Consider the following 6,196-nt stretch of genomic DNA (forward strand, 5'->3'; position numbering starts at 1 on the left):
TGCAGGCCAGGTGCACGCACACATAAACACGTTTTCTTCTTTTATTTAACATTATTAACATTGCTTAAGTAGTTTGAGGTCAGATATTTTTACAAGATTTAATAGAAAAGCCGTATTCGTATTGTTCGAAAAAACCGAATAATTATGTAGATGCTATTCGAATAATAAATTTGGCGAATATCCGAATAATATGGATATCCGGATATCCGAATTGCATGCCCTACTGACGACACGGTAACAATGGCAACACACGACGATCCAGTCACGGCCTCACTCTATCTCCAGGAAAGCCTGACGGAAATGGAGAAATGGTACCATTCATGGCGTATTAAAGCGAACGGAGAAAAATCTGTGCATGTAACCTTCACTCTCAGAAGAAACTCCTGCCCACCGGTCAAACTTAATGGTATCCAAATACCTCAGGCTGAGGACGTTAGGTATCTGGGCTTGCACCTGGACCGCAGGCTAACCTGGAGAAAGCATATATGGACAAAGAGGAAGCACCTAGATGCCAAACTAAGAAACATGATGTGGCTTGTCGGAGGCCAGTCACAGCTGAACACCAGTAGCAAAATGATGGTCCACAAAACCATCCTTAAACCTATCTAGACCTACGGGATACAACTGTGGGGAACAGCTGCCAACTCCAATCTCGACATAATCGAGCGCTTTCAGACAAAAGCCATACGTTTGATTTACCAAATCCCATGGTATATCAGCAACAAGCTCATCTATCAGGACTTGCCATTGCCCACAGTCAGAGAGGAAATAAAGAGCCACACACTCCGCTACAAGGATAGACTTTCAAATCATCCAAACTCTTCAGTACAACAACTCATGACCATTGAAGGCTTCCTATTCAGCAGACTGCAAAGAGCTAGTGTCAGGGGTCTCCTTAGTAGATTCCAGGACAGTTGAGAAACCATGACCACTGAGGGCAACTGAGTCACTGGACTCCACCCTACCCATGACAAAGAACAGTGCAAACGGACACAGGAGTGGATTATTGTAGTTCCCTACAGATTGCCGCTGGGACCACGGATATAAGAGAAAAAAAAAAAAAAAATGTCATACAATTCTTCTTACATTAGACCCTATTCGCCTTTATTTTTTAATTCAAGGGCAAGCAACCTCCACGTGTAGAGCATTATAAGCTTTAATAATAACATTAAAGAAGGGAATAGGTTTTACGCATTTTTTGTACTTATACATACAAGTTTTTGCTCGCGGCTTCACTCGTGTAAAACTTTATTAATTTTATTTGGACCCTCCCGTTTCATCCCTTTAGGTTAAGAATTTTAGAATCTTTCTTAGCGGACGCCTACGTCGTAATAGTCACTATCAGTGTGCCAAATCTCAATCCGTTTTGTACTTAGCTTGAACTGTGTGTTGACAGATCAGTAATTAAGAGACCTTTTCGAAAAGTGAGCCCACTACTTCATCAATTTTACCCACTGCACACCTTCAGTATTGACAATGTTTACTTAGAAATCATTGCGGAATTCACAAAAATCGCTAACATTTAGAAGGGGCGTGGGTTTTTATGAGTGTTACTTAAAATGGAGTGCCAAAATCATGCGTGTAAACATTGAGTATGACAGTATTTGATGGTATTAGCCTTGAGGATTATGTTGCTTGTACGATAGCTGCAATTGGTTACGTCATGGTTATCTAATGGTCACATATCCCAGACAATTGTTTTGTTATGAGTTTCAAGTTCATATTAACAGTTAGAATAGGAATTTCAATTAATAGATATGGGATGGATTCGCCCTTCAATGCAGTTTTATCTCACGGATGCAGATTTATTTACAAGTTTTATTTTATTGCATCTGTTTGAAAAATAAGTCGCTATTTAGCGTTTTGTAGTTATGTTATTATGCCATTGAATAAAATATTTACCTACTCGGCGCGAGATACATTATTTTGAGAAAACGACAAGCAGATGATCTTAATCACACATTAATAGAGTCTTTAGACTTGTCTTACTTTTCTTGCGCGTATTAAGTTATAAGTATCAATCTAGAATCTAGATAGTCCGCGCAAGAAAAGTGAGTGGGCCATTCTGGCTCAACGTCACAGCAAGTACAAAAGTAACAAATAATAAATTTTATAATAAGAAATCTTTTCCATTTTTTCAAAAAATCTCCTTTACTGTACATTTTACACATCGTAATGATGACAGTGGATGACATAAGATTTTTGCCTCACTTCAGACGAAGCGCTTGCATGAAGACAATCCATCTAGGCTTTATTAATCTAAGATCCTAATTTAGACTGACAAAGGTCAAAAGGTGTACCTAATTCAATCAGAAAGAGTCCTTGATCTATTGTTAAGTGTGGTCACTAGAGATGAGACGTATTTACTAGAACAGATCCACACACTAGGTATTTTACAGTACTAAGTGGCACCTATTCCAATTTTTAAAATACTTGATCCACCTAGTATTTTTTAAATTACACGATTTCCGACCCTACCATCAAAGTAATAGAGGTTATTATTGCATAATCCGTAGTCGTCCACCTAGTATTTTTTAAATTACACGATTTCCGACCCTACCTTCAAAGTAATAGAGGTTATTATTGCATAATCCGTAGTCGTGTATTACGCGCACCGCGTATTTCTCGCTAAGCTTATGTGCGAACGTAGAGATTCACTCCGTCTCTGTCTGACAAACAAATTTGAGCGCAGGCAGGTGTGAGATAGGAATAGCCTGTTGAAGTATGAAGGGAGGATATCAATAAATCAACAGCCAGCAAAAACATTATTATTCAATTTCAAATTGCATTATTAATACTACGGTTGTATCTTTTCAAAGAAAATTGTATTTTAAAGTCATAATACGTGGATTAGTCCGCACTAGTCGCGTCAAGTATGGTAAATTACTACGTACTAGGTGGAATAGGTATTTGGATCAAGTATTAATAAATACTTGGAATAGGTGCACCTAGTATCAAATTTACCTAGTATAACCCATCTCTAGTGGTCACCTTAGTGTGCACTTAGGTTGACCGCAGCATACTCTAGTAATTCAGTGTTATCTACCCGAACTTATTGTACTTGATGCTATATTCGTTTTATTCCTCCAGGAAGTGTAATACCTGGAAGAGTATATCCATATCGATTGGGAAGCCTGTAAATAACGTTCTGAATGTAAGTGAATACACGTATCGTTTTTCATGGTATGTGAAGCGAATAAAATATGTTCCGGTATCAATAAGTTGGATGTATCGCTGCGTGAAATTGTTATGCTATGGGGTTGCGGGGTCTATTCTTAGAAAGTGTTTTTGTAGTGACAAAGGAATATTTTGTACAAAATTGTGCGGAAAGAGTTTTCTACTGAGAAAATGTAGCGTGGATTTTTTTCCGGAAGAATATTGCCTTTAGGATGCCTTCAAATTAGAAGCGTGAGGAGGCGCTGCAGTGACGTCACTGTGGTCCACTTGCCGCATCATCTCACCACAAGCACGTGCGTCCGTTCTTTCCACCCCTCTTCACCGAACTGGTTTTCTCTCCGACTCCTTCCGTCTCCAGGCCATTAGGCTCTGGAACTCTCTGCCTGAAGAGACCAGGCAAGCGTCTAGTAAGTTTTCTTTTAAAAAATCTGTCAATAATCACTTCCTCCAAATGATCTCATCTTCATGAATTGTAATTTCAGTTTAACTCAATCATCTATTTTATGTATGTATTTATTTATTATATATTTTATATATTATTTATGTATGTAGCATATTTGTTTTTGTTTTTCTTTCCTGCACTAGAAGTACCGCCAAACAAATTTCTTTTCTGCTCAACCCAAAGGTAAACTGGTCGAGAATGCTTTAGTGCATTAAGTTCGCCTTATGTTCAAATTTATTTTGGCATGAAGTTTAAATAAATAAATAAATAAGCACAACTAATGGGACTATTTCCACCTCTCATTCCCACCGCTGCAACTCCTGTGTAGCCAGGGATCTTACTTACCATCAGGTGAGATACAGGCCAAGAGCTTCCTCGTTGTGGATAAAAAAAATCTACAGCTAGACCGCCAATGAAAACCCAACCAATGAGAAGTCCCTCCAGTGCAAAGCGGATGACTGGTGATGAAACAAATGTTTAAGTAACCTTTGTTTTGTTTGCAACTAACCGCAGGTCTTTGTCACGGTGTCACTTTGGCAGTGGCGCTACAAGTACTGCAACTACGCTTCTAGAAATTGTCTGAAAACTATTAGTGGCACGGCAAGCGCGCCACTGTAGCACGACAGTGGCGCCATTGCAGCGCTTCCTCACACCTCCAATTTAAAGGTGCCCTTAATATGTTTATTGATTTTGTCAGGGTCAAATGTGGATTATGTGGATTATATGGATCCAGGTAGATGGAATCTGTAATTCAATGATGAAACTTTAAATATTAAATCAGAGCTGGCAGTCGCTTCATAGGAATATTAACTTTATGCATACGGGAGAAAATGAGATCATTTTTAAAAGGAACTAGTGATGCGCCCCCGATTCATCTCGGTTGTACGTTAGGTTTTTTTCAGTTGACTACAGTATACCTACTTACATCATAACATGACTGTATTGTATTGTCATCTTAACCTACCTTTCAAACGGTGACGGATTTCTACAATCATTCCATGATTTCGGGGATTATATGTATTTATGACTTATCAGCTTTTGCATGTAAGCCGTGTTTGTTCCATATTTTTTACTTATTCTTTCATGATAGAGTATGAAAGAGATGAATAGAGTCAAAATCGAAATCGTCTCCGGCGTAGGGCCCCACATAACGACACCGAATACAATTTTATTCAATCCAGCTGAAAATCTAACCAAAACGAAATTATATTCGGAACCATAGATTTTCCTAACGTGGCCATCATCCGTTCCCACATTCTCACGTTCCAGTATTTACGACCTTCCCGCAGGATACTTGAGCTCCAGAATGGATATAATATCCCAGAGAGCCAGAATTGGTGTGTGACGTCGAGTGCAGTAGTAAGTAAAAGAGGAATATTCTTATTATCACTGTTTTTATAGACACGCCATTAAAATTATGAAGATCCAGGGCATGGCTTTATTTTGATTGAAGATTGGCTGGCCCGGCGAACTTCGTACCTACATGAGGTGTCAATATTTTTTCAAAATATTAGATAACCCATAACTTAGCATCAACAGTTTTCAACAACTAAACTAAATAACTAGTTAAAATACCTACATTGGTGTATAGGAGTAAACATTAACATCAGGGACTCCAAGAAGTACGAGTACCTATAAAATATACTTAATATTATTCAGACACACATTTCACTTGCTCCTTGCGGGACTCGAACCAGTGACCGCAGCTTTATAGCAAAACTGATCGTCTTTTTTTTTTCATTTTTAAATAACGCAACCTTTTCTTTCGTGTTGTGCATTGTGCAATGTTATCCATTGTGAAGACAAATCAAATCTCCGAGTTTACCACTGACACTGCACAGGTGAACACAGTCACGTACTATATTGAATGGAAACTTGATGAGTAAGAGCTTTCCGCATGCAAACATAGTTATTGCTTGCAAGTTCCTGAATGCACAAGGAGATGTATCACTGATATAATAAACTAGGAGAATTCTGCGTATGTTGAGTGCGTTAAAAATATAGATTCCAACCCCTGAAGTCACGCGAATCGAGACAATAGGCAATTGTTACGTGGTCATAATGCGACCGCTAGGGGCTTAATAGGTTAAATGAAATCGTAATCTGTAAAGTTTAAAATGCTATTTAAGAGGCAGGTAGATTAGATAAAGTTTACAATTTTTTGGGACATTACTTTTAAGTTTTACTTACGTAATTCAACTATTACTATTCATATTTCAAAAGTACAGATAAATACTTTTAAAACTCATTAATTGGCTTGCTTATCGAGCTTTTTTATTCAGTTTTATTGCAGTAAAATATTTTAGATGAAAATGTTTTTGAGCAAAAGACGACTAGAAATGGGTTTTATAATAAACAAATTCCAAACCCAAAAGTTCTTGCATTAGTACACAACTTTTTACAAGTTTTAAAGTACCTAAGTATGGCCCGAAGCCCGATAAAACATAATCCTGAACCCTAATGAGAAATAGATTACCGCAACAAAATCTCCATTGTTGATCATTTCTATGTCGCATAACAGCAACAATGCCTAATGTATTGTCCAAATACTTCAACAAACAAGCTTCATTGTGACTA

The 6,196-nt window shown here is 37.9% G+C and overlaps 1 long non-coding RNA gene across 1 annotated transcript in view; it reads right to left on the reverse strand.

Annotated features, from left to right (window-relative positions):
• LOC135078024 (uncharacterized) overlaps positions 1-6,196 on the reverse strand; it is a 520,464-nt gene that overhangs the window by 92,759 nt on the left and 421,509 nt on the right. The gene's annotated exons all lie outside the window — the stretch shown is intronic.

This window comes from Ostrinia nubilalis, chromosome 14 (genome assembly GCF_963855985.1).
Source record: "Ostrinia nubilalis chromosome 14, ilOstNubi1.1, whole genome shotgun sequence".
NCBI lineage: Eukaryota > Metazoa > Arthropoda > Insecta > Lepidoptera > Crambidae > Ostrinia > Ostrinia nubilalis.